The sequence below is a fragment of the Watersipora subatra genome, chromosome 5 (genome assembly GCF_963576615.1).
Source record: "Watersipora subatra chromosome 5, tzWatSuba1.1, whole genome shotgun sequence".
NCBI lineage: Eukaryota > Metazoa > Bryozoa > Gymnolaemata > Cheilostomatida > Watersiporidae > Watersipora > Watersipora subatra.
The window spans coordinates 49477973-49499019 of record NC_088712.1 but is presented as its reverse complement, the minus strand read 5'-3'; the positions used below and the strand labels follow the sequence as shown (position 1 = coordinate 49499019).

General features: G+C 34.1%; 1 protein-coding gene and 1 long non-coding RNA gene across 2 annotated transcripts in view; both read right to left on the bottom strand.

Moving 5' to 3' along the window:
* The window catches only part of LOC137396818 (neural cell adhesion molecule 1-B-like), a 474203-nt gene extending 458515 nt beyond the window's left edge, over positions 1-15688 (bottom strand). The window contains exon 1 of the mRNA XM_068083132.1: positions 15516-15688. The gene's annotated coding sequence lies outside the window, so the exon portion shown is untranslated. The remainder of the gene's footprint in view (positions 1-15515) is intronic.
* Positions 15689-15782: 94 nt separating this feature from the next.
* LOC137396235 (uncharacterized) lies at positions 15783-20369 on the bottom strand. The gene is made up of 3 exons (XR_010978501.1): positions 20298-20369; positions 16751-16806; positions 15783-15902 (listed from the first exon to the last, which is right to left on the bottom strand). It is a non-coding gene; the product is annotated as an uncharacterized lncRNA (long non-coding RNA).
* Between the last annotated feature and the right edge of the window lie 678 nt (positions 20370-21047).

Genomic DNA, 21047 nt, shown 5'->3' with positions numbered 1-21047 from the left:
GTTCCTTTTTAAACATGGCTTCAATTCTTTGATGTACTTAGAAAAAAACTTTGTTGCATTTGAAGATGTGCTACTACATAAATTGAGAACATTTTGATTACATCATGGTTTCTTTTTATTCGTACTAAAAGTTTCCATTCAAAATGGCATCGAGCAAAGGTTTTGTTGTGCTAAAAATGGTGTGGGCGCTAATATCTGCTAGCTTAACTGTGCAGAAGACGATTGACATCATTTTGTTTTTAAAATGTTCAGTTTGGTTTCTGCATGTAATATAAGTATGATTTGTTCAGGTCACTTGTTCACGAGTAGCCTATATATTTGCTTCGTTTGATAGATGTTCATTAAATAACTTATAAATATGCATATTTATAGCATATATTTAATAGCATCCTTGAAGTGATCTTACCACGACTTACAATTAATTGATGCTCATAGCTTCCCTTTTCTTGCACAGAAAAAGCTAGTTTTGGCTGCAAACTGTAGCAAACATATCAATGAGTGCAATGAGCTGTCATGCAACTTTGTTTGATATAAATATAAAAAACAAGTATGCTTTCAAATTTAAAATGAAACAAAAACTAAAAATGACAACAACTAGCAAAGAGGGACACAGGCTATAATATCATTGCAGGCCAATTGCAAGTAATATATATCAACTGGTAGAGATATTTCACTATGCATATTTCTTAAGAGATCTTTGACAAGTTGGAGGTTAGTTAGCAGATTTATTGCATCCAAATAGTTTAAAATCGCTCCACCAGAAAAAAGAGACAATTATAGGTGACAATTACTTCACTCGGATTTACAACAAAAAGAGTTGAAAAATTGAGCGCCATTTCGTTCAATAAGAGGTTTAACAGTAATTGAGTTTTTTACCTGCGTCGGCACACCTTGCCAAACAGCTTGTTAAGCAACAGCTAAAAATTAGTTAACTATATAGATAACAAGTTTGTCGTTGTTGCTCAACAAGCTGTTTTGCAAGTTGTGCAAACCAAAGGTAATAAAAACTCAATTAGGTTGTAGATGTATCAATTTTCATAAGAAAAGTCAATGGAGAATGCTAACAGAAGATACGGTAAATATGGTGGAGAACATATAGACTGCTTGCCTCAAACCTGATTTAAAGGACTATATACTAATCAACTTACCATAAAATTGGACCAGGTTTTGCTGTGATGAAATTTTAAAATGGCATGATACAGTAACTTCATGAGTTTCTATACATACTAGTAATGGGGAGTTTGCAATTCACAATATAACTGTATACAGTTATATTGTGAATTGCAAATTATATAACTATTATGCAAATTACAGAGTTTAAAGCTTCTCTGTGATTCAGTTTACATCAAGTTTGTGAGTTACAGTATATATATAGTTAGTCTGTGAGTTACAGTATATATAGCTAGTCTGTGAGTTAGAGTATATAAAGTTAGTCTGTGTTTTATACTATATCTAGCTATTCTGTGTTACGGTATTTGTTAACAGGTTTGCACAGTATTTTGCTGACCTGTTGCTTGTTTGAGCAACAACTGGTAACTTTACACTATACAGTTAACTGGACTGCATAGTATTTTGCAGAATTGTTTGGTAATAAATCTGGCACACATTGTAACTACCTAAGAATTCTTTGGAAGAATAAGCATTCCATTATTACTGCCTATTTACTTTGGGAGGTTTCTACATTGCAAAGAGTAATCTCAATTGAGTATTTGTGTAAAATTTTTACTCAGTTTTATTTTTAAATATACATTGTAAATATGGTTAAAATTTTTGTCGTTACTTTATGGATATTAAAATCCTTGATATAAAATAATAAAAACAAATGGTGAAAAAAGGTTCTTTTAATCTTTGCTGATTTAAAATGGCATTTTGTGAGCATTGACAGTTTTAGAAGATACGATTTTGTAGGTGCTGTAGCTTGGATTGTCACAATAATTCTTCATCGGTAATCTATATAATACAAAAAAAAATAAATTAAGTTTGCATATGGCTATCAGTATGTGCGCCCATTAATATAGGTAACTCATGTATATATGAAAGTGCACAGACAATTTAATACATCAGATAAGATAAAATATTTAAAAAACTATAAATAAGATAAAAAATAACAGTGTCTGAGCTACATAATTATTTTAAAATGTAGGAAGAATCTGTTTAAAAAGAAGGAAGACCAACATAAACATAGTGATATAACTTGATGATTATCTTAACAAGATTAATGAGGTAGACTGTAAACATGGTCAGCTGACTTCCTCTTAGTCATTTCATACGGATGTTCAACATTTGCATAGTGATGTGTCTGTGACTCACTAGAACTATTAACAACGCTGTAGACATGATTAGTTGGATCTCTTCTCATCTTTTCATATACAGGTACAGTGTTAGTCGCATCATGGATAGTAACTTGGTCCCTGACTGTGAGTATCTCTGTGTGTGCAGGATCATTTGTACCTTCTCTAGTTTCTGGAAGTAAACAAGGAAATATCAAAAGATAATTATGTTCTATTCTTAGATTCAAGTCCGATGCACCACAGAGGCTATTTGCAAAAGTATAAATTTTCACATATATCACTGCCAACCATTAGAGCTGTATCAAAGAAGTATCCTTCTACGTAAATTTCTTTACCAGACAATGACAGAATCTGGGAAGCGATTGCTAATCCCACAAAACTTTCCTGTGTTGTTCATGAGGCAGTATTAATGCTCACATAAACTTGTTACCAAACTTCATTCACCTTAACATATATCTTTAGCATGAAAGCTCTTCCTATATGTATTTATACTCACACACTTCCCTCTGATATTTTAATGCTGTTCATAGATGTGCCAACACTCAAACTCTCTTCCACCACACAATGATGCTGTCCCTAAATGCATCCAGGCTCAAATGCTCTTCCACAATATGGTAATAGAGTCCCTAGATGTATCAACACTCACATACTCCCCAATCATGAAATGATGCTGTCCCTAGATGTATTCACACTCACACATTCATTTACCATATAATGATACTGTCTCCAACTGTATTCACACTCACATACTAGCCTGCAACTCAATGATGCTGTTGCGAAACACGCCTATACTCACATACTTCTCTATATCAGAATGATGATGTCCCTAGATATATCCACACTAATAAACTCCTCTACAACATAATAGTTCTGTCTTTATATTTATACTCACTTATATACTTCTCTAGCACACAATGATGCCAAACAAAAATGTATACACACACTCAAATACTCATCTACAAAGTTTTGATGCCGGCTCTAGATGTATCCCAACTCACATACTTTTTACAATATGGTGATCCTGTCCTTAGATGTATTCACGCTTACGTAATCCTCTAGCACACATTGATTGCTAGACCTAAATGCACCCACTCTCACATTCTTCCCCATTATATATGGAATTTACCCTAATATTTAGCCACACAACACACTTCTCTACAACATAATGAAGCTGTGCTAAGATGTATCCACAATCTTATACTCATCTAACACATAATGATGATGCTGCTCCTAAATGTATCGACATTCAGATACTCCTTTAGTACATGATTATGCTCTTCCTAAATGTACCATGTCCCAAGATGTACACACTGTCACAATCATTTCCACTACCTAATGAGGTTGCCCTAGTCCATATCCACACTCGCATACTTTACTAGCGCATAACGATACTGTCCCTAAATGTATCCACGCCCACATATTTCTCTATGACAAAATAGTGCTGCGCTTTAATGTGTCCACACAGACACACTCCTCCAAAACATAGGAATGCGGTGACTAGATTTATTCACAGACACACTCTTCTACAGCATAACGGTGCTGCGCTTAGATGTGTCTACACCCATATACTTCTCTAGTACATCATGATTATGTCCCTAGATGTATTTACAATGACATACTATGACATTACCTTTTCTCTTCCTGCAGCAGAATATGATGATGATTACAACTGCTATCAGCACAACTCCTCCAATAACTATTCCAATAATGGCACCAATAGTCAAGCTAACAATCGATTTGGTTACAGTTAGCTCTGTCGGTGGTGGTATGGTTACATCAAATGTCCATGTCACATTCCATGTGATGATGACTGGATCCACAACTACAAGGAGTTTGTTGAGAACAACACTATACCATTGCATCAATCCCATTTCATTATTTGTATGTGAACCTTAGTTCAAAGTGGCAGTTTGAATGCAAAAATAAAATATTCCAATGAAAAGCTGCAAATATGCACCAGTTTGATACTTTTCTTGTGTGCAATTATAAAGCTAGCTATGAAACTTATCATTCTAGGTAAGTTAGTTTTGTTTAAGTTTTTTTGCTTTTTGATCAAATGATCAAAGGCTGAGATTTACATTGCATACTGCTCATTTCAGTTTTTAAACATTTGTTCCCCAACCAGGCGTTTTCTTTGGAAAAATAACACATAATTGATCGCTTTCCAGTTTGCGAAGATATCAATTTTGCATAGCCATTCTTATCTTGAGTACAACTGAATAAAGATGAATGTCTAATTTTAAAGAAACGAGCAGTTCATCAAAAACAATAAGTGTTAACCCTGAAATATTTTTCATATACAAACTGTTTTCAGTTGCCCAATAAAGCTAACTAGTTGAGATACATGTAGTGAAAGTGTGACATTTGATAGTTCTCAAACTCCTCACCTATTAGTAAGATCTTACCTAGTAATACACAGACTAGTAAACTAAAACATGTAATGACATAAGTTTATTACGAATAACCTAGCAAACAACTGAAGCTTCTGTAAGTGATGATGATGTGCAGCAAAAGAGAGATTCCTAGTCTATATTTATCACTCTTTCTTTTGTCAGAGCACAAATTCTTTCATTGTCAGTAACTTGAAATTACACATATACTAATGATAAGTCAGGAATTGATAGATAACAAGTGGAGCACAAGCAGTCTGTTTTCATAACTCTTCCCTCAAGTGAGAATATTTAACACCACAGAACACTACTCTTACTATACTAAATATTTTCCTACAAAACTGCAAAGGAACCAGATTGGTGTTGTTGGTAGCTCGCCAGTATCAAAAGTTAAATGTTATGAGTTTTAGTCCTGCAGATAGCAGTCTTTTAGGAAGCACTTCTATTCGTTCTCATGTTATTTCTTTAACTCGACTGTACCAAGGTCTAACAAATATTAGTCAAATTTTAAGTGGTTCAAAACTAATTATAAGTCTAACAGTATGACCGGACCAACAACATGATTGGTTCATGTGTGAACACTGCTATCAAAAATGAGAAAAGAAGTTTTCTGCAGATGACTAGCTATCTGTTAACATCAAGTACACAGCAGAACATGGAATGCTATATTCACTGTTAATATAACTGACTTTAGCAAGACAATAATAATATTTCAACATATCTACAAGCACTGACAGATAATCTAAAACTTTGATCTAGCATTATAAATATAGTATTGTTTGCTATGTTTAATTTTTATCTAAAATTTGTAGTCTAAAAAGTTATTTATTTAGGAAAAATACCTGAAATTCGGCCAATCACCATTACACCAATCTTACCAAATCCCACACGATGATACTATATAATTCTTGACTTTATTAATAACCATACTTTAAAAAGTATCAGATGAATAATTACCATGTAACGGTAACAACATACTCTTCATATGTACCGCATTTTGATGGTCGGAAAGGTATATCTGACACCTTCAAACAAAATACTTTGTAGTTTTTATGCCAAGTAGTGATGCCAGGGTGAATTGCGAAAAGCTATTTTCACACAAAATATTAGGATTCAAAGATGTCCAGCAGCTGTGACAACAGCTTGTGTTCAACACCACAGACAAGAGAGTAGAAGAGAGACTCTCCTGCATTCCAAATAACAAATTAACAGTGGGAAGTGACTACTTAAAATGAAAATGTGTGTGATCCACAATGCCGACACTCACATTCAATAGATGCAGCACAGTTGAACTGTTCTGTTTGACCATTCTGACGAGAGTCCATACCAACTACCAACTGATCAGACACATCTGTATCCGAACAAGTACTGCATGACCACCCGTAGGTAGGGTTAGAATTAGAGTCAGTCAACACTTTACAAGTGAGTGTAAGAGGCCCTCCAGGGTTATATTCTAAATCGTAATGTGGCTCCCTTTCATAGTCAATATCTGTAACAGGGTTAAAACGGTACTAGTAGTGTTGCTATAATAGCAGTTTCATGGTTTCAATTGTGCTTTCTCATTGTCCTTTCTCATTGTGCTTTCTGATATCTCGTTGCTTATTGGACTCCATAGCTTTTTCATATAAAGCTCTCACTTTTGATCTCCTTTGTTGATATGAATGAAGCTAATAAAGTTCCTGCCAATAAGCTGAATATTCAAAATTTATAAACAACATACAGTAAATCAGAAGAGTAATAATAATGAAAAACAATTGAAGTAGAGATGACTCTAAATGACTTAGTCTGTTAGCCATAATAATAGATCTTGCTAAAATAGAGAGGGATGTTTGTCTGTCTGTTGGTTCATAACATTTGAAAGATCAGTATTTTTCGTCCAATACATGAGATCTTATTCAGAGCAATTATGAGTGATGAAGTGATATATGTAACAGCTACATGAATGATCTGTCAGAATTGGTAACAAAAATAGATGATCCAGACCTATGCATCATCATATTATCCACCGTATCTATTGCTTTGTGACGGTGCTGACATAGTGGTAACAAGTTAGCAGCATAGACAGCTCCATTTGCAAGCTAAAAGTTAAGATAGAGATTTCAGGAAAAAAGCTTCTAGTTAAGGCTCGATGCTGCCAATCGCTGATAGATTTAAATACATACCGTAAAACATCTAATTGAACGGCATCTCTATTTGACTGTGGCTTATATTTGACTGCCACTTTGACTATCTTTGATCCCATAATTATGGTCCCTCAATTTTAAGTGATCAGTAGAAAAGTGTCCACAAAATTGTATTAATAATGAATCATTTACATTAATAACAACAAATTTTCTCGTTGTCCAACTCTAAAGCTTTTTGCTATTTTTCACTAAAACTTTGAAAGCAACACCATAGAAATAGTGAATAACGGTCTCAGGCTAATAGTCGTTCCTTGTTTAACTCGGTCTTGATACTTTGAAGTACTATTTAAAAAAATGGTTTGCCAACAAACATAAATAAAAACAACAAACAAAAATGCCAACAACTTGCATCGAAGGACACAGGCTATAATATCATCGCAGGTCAATTGCGAGCAATAGATATCAACTATTAGAGATATTTCTTGGTTTCTCGATGCATATTTATTAACATATCTTGGACAAGTTGGAGGTAATTTGGCCGATTTATTACATCCAAAATGCTTAATATTGCTCCACCGAAAAAAGAGAGCAAAATTTTAGGCAACATCCGCTTCGCTGTAATAGGGTAAATTTATCTCACCAAAAATTCAGATGAGTCATTTGAAAAATACACAATCAGCCTCCAATTGAACTCTGCTGCCAATTGACCACCACTATAAAAGAAGGGTTGAAAAATAAAGCTCTACGGTGTTCAATTAGAAGTTTTATGACATTTGCACAAACACAGGACGGGTTTTATCAAAGCACATATTGACTATATTATGAAACTGAAATGTCAATATAGGCCTACAATCTTTACAAGGCACAACCGTGTCTTGTGAGATAAAACTATATTTTGGATCATGCTTGCCACCCAGCAGTCATTTGAAAAATATGTGGCATGCATATCTGTTCTTTACAATGTAAGAGTAGGGCCTATTTTTGATTTTGGTCTCCAAAGTGACCATTAAAACCAATAACTATTCTGTCAACGTTGTCGTCTGTAGGCGTGGTTTGTGTCAGTCATGTCTGTGTCCATCAACATCGTCTGTGTTTGTCAACGTCATCTGTGTCTGTCAACGTCGTATCTGTCGACATCTTGTGTCTGCTGACGTCGTGTGTCTGTCGATGTCTTGTGTCTGTCGACGTCGTCTGCGGTTGTCAACGTCATGAGACACAACAAGACATCGACAGACCCACGGTGTCGATGTTATGCTCAAATGACGCCCTAGTATGTTCAAATGTCTCCCTGTCCAGTTATAGCTATTGAACCTTGGAAAGAGAAGCTCGCTACGTGCTGGATTTGAACTCATGTAGATCGCAACCACAAGTTTCTAATCACCCATTTAACTTCTGAGCTGCACAGTCCTTATAATTCTATTGCTCCTCTAATATACAGTATACTCTTTCCTCGATTGTACACACTAAATGACGTATTAATTGATACACTGCCATATTAGGGCAAATTTGTTTTCCGTTATTTAATATCAACAATGATATCTCTCAAAATTAACATTTGGGGATTGTTTTATTGATTACAATGAAATAGCAAAAGTGTTGATGTGCTAAGTTCCCGCTCAGTTTTCAGTCAGCGTTATCCATTATAGTAAAAACAAATTCGCAAACAAATAAGTGATAGAATCTTAATTAAAAGTTTGAAGTTTACCAAAATCTACTATATAAACGGCAATACTGTATATCCTAAAACTTCCTTAAAGTATGTGTTTAGTAAGCCAAATTCATTTAAGTTAGATCCAACGTTTATGCTACACATCTGCCGTGAAGGTAAAAACTCTGTGCATGGTACATTGTAACGTTGAATTTTTTTGCAGATCATAATTACAAAATGCATTAAAGTTTTTGTAGGTAACTATAGTTACTAAGGTTAACATGTTGTTTTGTTACTATTTTTTATTGATCATGATTTTTACCAGAAGGTGATTGCAGTAGATAATTACTATGAGTTTCTATACCACTCTATAGGTCCACACGACATTTTCGCCTTATGATGCCGGCACTGAAGCAAATTATAATCATATATATGTAAACCAAATAAGTTTATATTGTAATTGTAGCAAAACAGACTATATTTAGCTATTACTTGCTAATGTTTTCACATTTACATTTAAACTCTTTTACAGTTTCCCTTATCTTTCTAAGTTATTTCAACAAAACACTTCTTTCATGATATGAAAATTAAAATTTACAGCTTGGAAAAATCTTGGAACCTTTACCGTTACTTTTCTTTTAATTCATTTTAACTGCACAAAAACCATTTCTTATGATATGAAGTTTAAAAGTGAGAATGGCAAAAGTGGCATATGTTGAATGGAAATAAATTTCGTGTCCTGAGACTTTTTATTAGCTGGGCATTCATCTAGTCTTGTCTAAAGATGATTCAGCTACCAAAGCTATTGATCAGAACTACAGTGCTAACCATGACTCTGAATATACAGTTTGAGTTGTTTTGGCTGTGAAATCCTGTACAAGAACAACCTCGGAGAATTAAATAAAACCATCCAGAATAAAAATATAAAATTGTGAATGAATTGTTTCCTTGCTTGCTATTTGAATCAGACAAAGGAAATAGCGTCTACACAAATACACTTTTGCATCATGGACTATAGAACACACTAAACTTACAGCGAGGCTCCACATCTTCTGACTTTATTATGTTATCATGGTAAATATTCTCCAGGATTGAATGAGTTGTGTCTTTACATCTCAGAGTCAAACCGTATCTATCTTCCTCTATAGGTGTGTAACTATTGCTTCTCACAATCACCACATCTTCTCTCAACACCTCTGTAACACAATGATGAACTTATAAACATATATTAAAATTCCACAATATACATTGTAGCTACAAAGCAACTAGATCTTCATTTGAATCCAAAATATAATAATGTTACTTCAGTAATTACTTGTCATCCTTGACACTAGCAGTAAAAATCTAACACACAGTTTAGCCCTCGTCCTAAGCAAACAAACCTCGTGCAACTTTTAAAATCACATAAGATACCCTCAGCCCTGAAAATATTAAATACAGAAAATGCAACATGGGCATCAGTTTGTTTAGAAAACTCATATATTAATATACTAATTACCGCTAATAAAAGCTATAAATTTCTGTTACTGGAGACTAGATGTACAACAGCATCCTAACACAATTATTAACAGTAAAATAAACTTCTACGATTGATCAACTTTTTATTATTGAGTTATATGAAACGTTTACAATATGTCATAAAATTCCATCAAATGTTTGTAATTTTATATCTGAGGGTATTTCAAACACGAGACAAAAATATTATCAGAATATTGCAGATTATCGAAGCAGGAAGGCTTATAAAATTAGGACATTACAAAAAATATACAAACAATATAGAATATATATAATGTTGGTTTCAACTTTACTTAGTATAAGCTTTAATATGTTTGCTATATATTTCTTTATAACCACTTCTACTACTGAACCTGCGTACGGCCAATCCTAAACTTTTATTAGCTTGTTTCTACACTATATTAACAACATATACTTTTTATTGATTGTTACCAGCCATTCAGAAACCAATCAGAACTTCGAGGTTTGTCAGAAGAATGGATATGTTTAATTACGAATGATTCTCCTCTCTGTTGATAGAATCAATCAGATAAGCTTGCTACACCCAGTGGGTTTCATATAATCACCAATAATGACCAGTTTCTCTTTAAGACACATTTATCAGCAATATTTTTTCGTTTTGACTTTGTGTAATACAAGATAGAAGGGGTCAAAAAGTGTACTAGATTTCTGTTATGAAACCACCTGTTATAAATTGTAGTGTTTTAGGTCAAGTTGTGGGACATGAAAATTGTTAATGGAGTATTACTGGAAATTTTAGCAAAATACAGACAAACAATTATTATGTAAACTTATCCACTACTAACTGAGGCAGAGGTATGTGTATATAATTTTAGGTTTGAACACTCATACACTTATATATTTTTGTGTACTGTCAGTTATCCTATAAAATATTATAAAGACTCATCTCAGTATATCACTAACCATATTCATATACAGAGTCAGGACTGCCTCCAGTAGATGTACAGTTGAATGACAACTCTTTTCCTTCAACTATCTTATCTGGTCTGTTCATTACAAGGTTCTCAGGTTTAACTACAAAATAGAACATTATATGTAAACAGCTATAGTTTTCCTTCCCATAATTTGGTTCAGTGGTCAAAATTGTATTAAAGATGCACTTGCATAAAATTGTTAGTAAGTTTATCAGACAGTATCAGTATTTTTAATCATTTGTGATTGTTTTTGATCTTTGAGGTCATCTGATTGCCAGGTTTATTCAGAATTAAAACCAATCAAACTTGATCGTAGCTAAAACACTAAGATCATGTGAAAGTGTGATTATGATGTCTATAGTTGCAAGGAGACCAGAATAGATGTAACTAATGCTTCAACATGAACACAATAGCTTATATAAACTATCAAAACAATAAAAACTAGTGGCAGTTTTTTGGACGTATTTTTTCTTCTGAGCATATTAATCGCGATCAAGTTTTATTGATTTTAATCTTTAAACATCCCGGTAATCAGATCACCTCAAACATCGAAAGCAGTAGCAAATGATAAAAAAATGCATATACTTGGTGATATAACCTCTAAACATTTTGTAAAAGTTCATCTTTAAGCTGTGCTTTATACCTTGCTTGGCAAGTTTTGTAATCTTAGTGAAAATGGTAATAAATGGAAGACCATACTTAGGAGAGAACTAAAAATAGGAATTAAATTAATTAATTAAAACTCCACAAAGACATCTAGCAACTACTGCAATAGAGAGAGAGAGAGTAAAAAGGAGAGTCTCAGACTAAAGAATGTAGAGAGGCCGAACCTTATAAATCAAGCAAAAGAAGCAAAGATATAAAAGAAAAAGATAGATAAATCTAGGGAAGTTATGTCAATGCAAAGTTTAGGGAGTCCAATATAGACTGGTTCAAGATCTATATGACTACCTCTATATATACACCCAAAGCTTCCCATTTCCAATTCTCACCATAATGGAAAATGGGCCAAACCAAACTTGATGTTCGCAGACAAACTAGACACAAAATATTGGAATATTCAGACGGACATGAAAGAAAAAAAACATTCGGCAAACTATTAAGTAATTAAGTGATAGTAAATTATAAACTTTGATCTTTAGAGCCTTTAGAAATAGTCACGGTAAAGAAATCATATACCAGTGCTTTGCAAGGTGTTGCTAAACAAAGTGTTAACAGAATATGTTCCATCACAAAATTTACTGGTACCAACTCGTAATACACTGTTTAACCATATTCTGGCATGTATAAAGTTCAATTGCATTTGAAAATTTGTTGTATATAAGATCTTTTGTGATTGCATCACAGTGATTGCACTCTACTTGTAAAAACCACATATTCCCGCATATAAGCCAATACCAAAACGCAAAAAAAGCTTACTAAATTAAGGGTTCCGGCTTAAACACGCACAACTCTGATTGCAAGCAAACGAGATGGCATTATGATAACTTAATTGCAACAACTACAACTCGAACCTTGCTAAGCATGCGGCTGGTGGCCTTTTACTTACAATTTGTACAAAAGTAACAACAGTGATGGTTTGCACTTGAAGAAAAGCTGAATGCGAAGATCCATTGAAAAACAAATGTAACAGAATCGGTAAGTTCAGATTATTTCTGTCCAGTTTTGGTTTTGACAGTAAGAGTGTGCACATTGTTACCACACGAAGCAGATCTTGTTTGATATAGTACGCTGTGGTGGCAATAACAATCTGTGGTTGGTCATACACATGATCACTTGTGTTTTAGGCACGGCAAATGACATGGCATTTTTAGTATCGCTGGTACCGTTAGAAATATTCTACCAAAGACATTTTGCTAAAAGAGATTTTGCCTTACATGTACAGTGCACCTCGAGATTTTTTCACCTTACGAAGTCAAACATTGTGATATCTTTACCTCGCTATACGAATTTTATTTCACCATACGATTTTGAGAAAAGTTTCGCCTGAGTTAAAATGTGGCGGTCGGTGTGCTCATAACGCACGTCGAAATAAAAAAGACACCGAAATATAGTTTGCTGAAAACATTTTCAGAACATTTAGAAGAGACACGATGATCGACTTCTCTCATGTCAGCATTCCGCGTGGAAAATTTCGTGTAAAATACACAAGCGAGATCAAATATTCATTTGTAGCGTTATTACATCTTTTACTATAAACCTTTAAGTCAGCATACGTATATAATTACAAGTATCTACATTTAATTCGTTAGCTATGGAATCTGAGACCGATACGAATGTTACAAAACGAAGGAAAAATGATTTCTATGTCAACAAAGTTGGATGTCGTAAATAAAAAAGCACCTCTATTATTAACATTGTCAAGGAATATGATCGCAACCAATCAGCATTTGCAATTATTATTAAAACAAGAACTACATTAAAGCAAGCACAAGACAGAGCTTCCGACTGAAGATTTGAAGGAGCTAAGTCATGCACGCAATCAGCATTCAAAATGAGCAACCATTTAGTAAAGGCGAGGAAATAGAAGATACAGAAAACCGCACATTGGCAGAAATATTTCAAGTGTTTAATTTACTTATGTGGTACATTAAAACAATGCATGTATAATATATATTATTTATCTCTTGTGTGGCATGCTTTTCATATTTTATTCATTTTATTTGTTTCCTTTTGATTTTGTTTTATTTTCTTGTTTAACCATGTCTTTGCAGGTGGGCTTGTTATCTCCTACGTGAATACAATTCATCGTATGTATGTAACTCATATAACTAACTACTCAAGATAGTTGACGCATTTACATTACTTTCTGAAACTAGTTGAAGCCCTTTCCTCTAGGGTATAAATACGTACAAACTTTTGACGTATGGTTACATTGATTCTGTGCACATTCCATACAAGAAAAACTACTGTAGCACCTTCTCTGGATTCTTCTACAAGCTTTAGCTAGCTAGCAGTTTTCTGCAATGCACCAGCATTTTTTTCTTTTAAACCAGAAGAAAAATTGGACAGGACTAGACAGCCTTTTTTAGCCTGCTAAAAATTCCATTTTATTACGTATTAAATTAATCTTCAAGTGTACAGCAACATAATTAGCATTGATACCCATTTGCCTCCTCTCTGCTTTATTCGCTACAATATACCAGCTAAAGTCACGTTACTCCAAAGGTATGTACAACCTGTATGGTAAATAAAATTTCATTTTTCTTTTCGGTAGCCATTAAATGGTCAGGTGTGTGAGAGGCCGCTTTCGATAACTGCATCGCTCGGCCTTATTAAATTCTGGTTGAAAAAGGTTTCAACCAAACACGCTAAATTTTATAATGAAAGTGAAGACAGAAACTTATGAAGGATAAAATTTCGTGATAACAGTTGAAATTCATTAAAATAGTTCAAAATACATACTAAAACTTGGTTTTAAGGGTGAGTTTGGCAAGCTAAACTTAATTGAAGTGAATTCAACGTTTATGTTATGCATACCTTTTGAAGGTAAGAACATGTTACCGTATGATCTGCATTTGGTACACAAATTACAGTTTTACAGTATTGCAGATTATAATCACCAGGTGCACTTAACACAATCCGGCTACTGTAGGTAACTATTGTTACTTAAGTTAACATACTATTTTGTTACTAATTTTCAATGTGTACAGCATTTTTATAAAATGTTGGACGATTTTTACCTTCTTTTTTCATTGTATAATTACAATGGTTTCTATACTCCGACATACGATTTTTTCGCCATACGATGCCAGCCTTGGAAGGGATTAACATCATATCTCGAGGGTGCACTGTATTCCATGTATTCCATTGGCTCAATGCAAGCCAATGATCATTTCCTTTTGATTAAGCGAGGGCATGATTGGCTACTACTTATGATTATGCAACTATTCACCAATGAGAACCATTTTGTACTACGCATACAAGTCACACCATGTCCGCAATCTTTTACTTTGATAGGTACATATGCGTGTTACAGGGTCGGCTTATATGCAAATTTTGATAAATTTACTGATTTTTGAACAGTTTTTTTGGGTCGACTTATACACGAGATGAGCTTATTTGCGGGGATATACGGTACATTATAATAATGCTTTTGAACAGTTTTTTTGGGTCGACTTATACACGAGATGAGCTTATTTGCAGGGATATACGGTACATTATAATAATGCTTTAGGCGTATTTGATTTTGTTATTTGATATTCGATTTTAATCTGAAAAATTTAAATATTCAGCATTCAAAGTTTCTGGAAACATTAACGACTTGCAAAAGACTTGAGAGGCTGAAAACTCGGAAAAAACACTAAGAATGAAAGTTACACCATATGCAATTAAGTTTTAACTTTACCTAGTTTCAGTTGAAGTAAATGATACTGTGTATCACTCCATGATGACATAACATCTGATCTTATGCATCATTAAGCCTATAATTACGGAATATTCTGTAATGTTTTTAGCTGTGAAACTATTTCAATGACTTATAACATATTATACCTTATTCAACATGCAACAGCCTGGACATAGAAAGCAGGACGAGAAGCAACTTGCTCTTATGGCATATTCAAAACACGCATTAGTGAAAAGGAATATCAAGGCATATCAGTACAACTCACCATTAATAGTGGAGATAGAAATTGATGAAGAGTTGACACGAATTATTGGTGTGAAGTCAGCGAAACATCTAAAGTTAGCACTAAGGAAATCATCTGATACGGTTCCTGTTACGGTGATGATGAACGTAGGAGCAGCAGCTGCAGCATCACAGTAAGCTTCATCTATTCTAGAAAATCCTAGTATGTTCAGACCATTATTAGGTGTCCATGTTTGATCATGAATATCTATTGTACAAGCAGTCCTATCGCCTTTCACACTGGTACCATTAACCAGGTAGACACCAGTAACATCTGTATCTCCACTAGCGGTACATGTTAGAGTTATCGACTCATCTTTGTAGAATGAGGGATACCCTGTGGTCACTACGGAGATATCAACTTCACTTCCTACAATTACAAAAGAACAAGTCATTATATGAAACAACTGGACAAGGTAAGTTCATCTGTATAATAACCTTTAGCCCTGAGTAGCCAACTTTTTTGTAGTTTTGTAGTCAACTTACAGTGCATAAAGTATGTGTATACTCAGCTGTTACTAATGCTAATTAATTCAGCACAAGGATGAATACTACCTTTATGTATCCGAAAAAGCATAAAAAGGTATTTTTGTTCCAGTATCAACTACTATCACAGCTACAACTCAACAATCTACTAACATTAGTTCACTAGATTCGTGATTTTCAACCCCAGTGCCCCGGCACAGTGGTTCTCCGCGAGGTCCAATCCATTATGATGTGGAATTTTACAATCCAAGATTTCAATAGCTATAGCTGGGCAAACACACCCACAACATTGCAATTTCTGGTTCTTTCTAAGGGCAATCGCTAAAAACTTTAAACACTAAAAACTGATTTATCATTTCCAGGTTTCTACCAGTATCGAAAGGTACCAGTATCATTGTGCTCAACATTTGGATGGATGCTTCTGCTGCAACAGTAACATTTTTATACACACACTTCTACATGTATTCATGTAGGAGTTTGTGTACAATGTGTGTGAACGCGGGACACACACATTGTACACATGAATACAATCTAGAAAGACTACATAAAATCCAGTTAGAACAGAGTTCTGTTTATACCCGTGATAGACTGTTACAACTGGCTATATTCAGAAAAGCTGAGCTTGACCCGCTCCTTCAATACATTGTTGCACATTTGGACTACAGACAGCAACTCAAATACTATATCAATTATTAATGCTGGAGTATTACACTTAGACTTAATTCAACTTACCACCAACAATAGATATAACTGTGAGTGCTGTTAGTGAACGAAGTATGAACAAGACTCTGAAACAAGACAAGGTAAGTCAGATGAAATAAAACTATCAATAGAATGAACAACACACCATCAGAATAAACTACAGGTCTATTGAATAAAGTTACAATAAGCGTTGTTACATGAACAGTTGAAGTTATCCACTAAACTTAACATCTCAAAATAATTTATTGCAAGTGCTCCATGAGAAGCGGCCCAAATGTGGGTCGCTACATGATACAAAAAGTGGAGCTCTTTAGCTTGCAAGCTGTTTTGAGAGGATTAATGGTTGCACAGCGTGCAACACAAAAATGAATATAATAACAAACATCACGTAAAAGGTGATTTCTGTGAATTCTACGGCACATCCATAGCTTCAACTTCTGTTATACACTGAAACTAAGCTGATATTTGCCTCATTTGACGTTTCGCTATAGAAATGAGATGGTCAAACACTGACTGCTACACATTTTTACAGCTGCATTAGCCATAGTTAATACAGGCATATGTAGACCTATAGGATAATATAAAATATCCGGAAGTCCAACATTATAACTTCTAATTTACGCTGATATTTATTCTGTATGTCAAAATTTACACATATAATTTACACACTTGTTAATTCACACACTTATATATATATATATATATATATATATATATATATATATATATACAGTGAAACTCGGATAACTCAAACTTCAAGGGACCGAGCAAAAGTGTTCGAATTATCAGAGCGCCAAGTTATCAGAGCACTGTCACAAGTCCATGTATTCACTTATTTATTAGTAGATACATGTACATATACAAACTATAATATAAATCAAAAGCACAAATGGCTTGTTTCAAATTAAATGCTTCTAATGTAAAGTTTAAAACGTTTTATCAAAAAGTATAGAGATTTTTCTATCACTTGAGATTGGTTTGTTATTTGAGGTGATGTTATTGCCAGGACGTTTTTTAGATTGACATTGGCAAAACTTGATCGTTGCTGAAATGCTCAAAAGAAAAGACATCTTTTTCTTTTGAGCGTTTTACCCACGATCAATTTTGCCGATTTTCTTGAAGTTTATGCAAAGATTACCTTACTTTACCTGGGATTCATTAAGAGCAACACTCCGAGACAGTTCAATTAAAAGTTTTGCGTGGTTTTACGGTACATTGTATATCACTCACGCTTTTTGAATGGATACTTATTGAATGTACACACGTATTCTGTGTTTAGGTCAAACGATGAATAGTTTTTTTAGCTAACCCAACGTATACGTTTAATTACAACAATTTTTAAGACGTTTTAAACATTCAACATTCCAACGTTGATTCAACACGGAATCAACGTCGGAAAACTATTCATCACGGGCTAGCCGGGTCACGCACTCAAGGATTTTCGCCGCGCAAATACAAAACAAAAACAACATGCAGTTTTTGTTTTGTATGTGCGTGGCGAAAATCCTTGCGCGCGTGACCCGGCTAGCCCGTGCTATTCATCGTATAGCAGTATAAATCAAATTTCACCAAACCTTTAGAAAAGTTGTTGACAAAAATATTTTGCCGATGGAGGTAATAACGACGCTTATGAATTACGAAAAGTTGAGGTTTACCTTTATGGCTTGGAATAAAGTGATTTTCTAAAGCGATAACAACTGTTTCGGTAGCTGTTGGGCAAAAAACAGTTCGAGTTAACAGTGTTGAGTTCGAGTTATCTATAGCAATTTATCATTACGTGGGAACGGACCAAAAAAAACGTTTGAGTTAACCATGTGCTCGAGCTATCCGTGGGCAAGTTATCCATGTTTGACTGTATATTGTAAAACACTTATACACATATTTATTGTGTTTTATTTGATCCATTCCACTAGAGGTGGAACGAGACAGGTTTTTTAAATTCGAGACGAGACTCGAGACACTGTCTTGTAAAAATTCGAGACTCGAGACATGAGACAGTAAAATAATGAGCATTTGGCCATGATTTCAATACACAAGTACTAGTGTACATACTTGGTTTATATATATAAAACTGATAAACCTCTTTTTAAATTGAATTTTCACCTGGTGTAAACGATTTAAATACAACATTTTAATAGTGATATGCATGTAGTTTTTGTAAACAAAAGTGACACAAACAGCTCTAAAATACCGAAGTTATATATTTCTAAGAATTTTGAGCTTGATTGATAATAATTATTATAAACATATTGCTTTGTACATGCATATTTTTACCATCTATTGAATAGGTCTTACTTTTTAATGTAATGTGTAATGAAACCGATAGCCGTCGCTCTACAAAGAAATACCGCAACTAAAAGAACACACGATAACACTTTCATTCTTATCGTTTCAACAATGTTAAGTTTTGCTTGTGTATTAACTGTAGTATGTGAATTATATTTAAATTGTACTCATGAAATTATATGAATTACTGTACACATGTACATGTATATTCTTATATTGAACTAACAATAACGTCATTATTAACCGAACATGGACTATGGTCGACACAGCCTTTTGTTTGTTTCTCCGTGTCCGGGCAAGTTTTACCCGCAATTGGTAGTATATAAAAGAGGTCCGAATTTTATGAAGGACAGTTGGTGTTTAGACACGATACGATAAAATACAGACATTTTACCCCCAATAGTCTTATTTATTAAATTGGATTATTCGGAGGGTAATTGGATACACCCGGTATCTGTTTTAAGGACACAGAACCGCACTACAATATATATATTAACAGGGCCGTTGTTCGGACTACATGATTAGACTCGGTGGCCAACATAATCAATAGCAACAGGTAGTAACGGACCGGGTATAACTTTAAAGGCAGTTGCCTGCAATCCATTACAATATATGGAATTGTTGCTACCGCAAGAAGCCATGTTTTAACAACCGTGCGCAGGCGCTTCAGTTTTATTTCCTGTCTCGAGTTTGGCAATAGTTAAGTCGAGACCGATACGAGACAGGTCGATACTCGAGACATCTCGTGTCTCGTTCCACCTCTACATTCCACAGCTTAAAACTTGATGAATATATCAGCCGACTGCATATTGCATTGAACTAAATGCTTAATACAAAATATGTAAAAATCAAGTGTGAAACTTGAATTATATGAAAAAACTGAACTAAAAAAGTTTTAACAAAAAAAAACCATTTAGGCCCTAATTGACACTTTGACTTTGCATTAAAGAATGATGAAAGATGAATGTAAGTAGAAGATAAAATAGATATATATGAAACTAGTTTAACTCGGACTACGGGAAATTGTATTAATTCATCTCATTTATACACCTTCATTTACCACCTTTGTTTCTCATAGACATCTAATGAACTGCTATCAGCGTTATAGCATCTGCTGATACCATCAGCTATTAACAAAAAGACTGGCATAGATATCAACATCTTGTAGGTATTAAATGATGTAAGCTTGTTACACGGAGTAAAACTGATTCTAGCCATTTACACTAACTTATAATACTAGTAGCCTCTCAGTGTAGAGCTAAAAACAATTGAATAAAAACAATAAACACACCTAAGATGGTGCATCTTAAGTGTTTCCAGAGCTCTTACGATGATGGACTCAGACTTAACGATCTCAGAATCTTTTCTAAAAATAAAAAAATAGAGATAATTAATTGCATGCCTGACAACAGGAATAATGAAGCTTTGTTTGAAAAGATTAGACATATATGCACTGTTGATGTGTACAGGCGTTGCAGTTACTCCTCACAACTGTTTCCACTTGTAATGTCGTACCTATACTAAGTTGACTGATGACATGAAAAGTTCATCATATTCTGAGCACATAAAATGTCTTTGGAGATTGTCTGAGTACATCAAATATGTAAAAGGTATTACAAACATAAATTATGAAAGGTATATTTTCTACGGATAAATAATGGTAGCCTAGTTCCATGTGTTACTAGTATGACATTAAAAGAATGTAACAGAAGGGTTTTGTGAACTTCCGAAACAGAAATAAATATTATATCATGATTAGAGTCAAAATAAGTTTTAGATTTGCCTTCACTGGTATGTCCAAATAAAAATCAATACTATTGATTTCTGTAACAAATTGTTTATCAAGACTGCTTCATTGTACATGACAGATAATTTACAGATGGTATAGGTAGTATGATTGTTACTATGATATAGTTCATTCTGTTTCACTGCCACTATTTGCTTTATTTCTTCAGTTATGTTGAAACACATGAATGTCACTCCAACAGCAGCATGACAACATTAGAAGACAGAGCTACTAGCCATGGTATCCAGAAGAAAG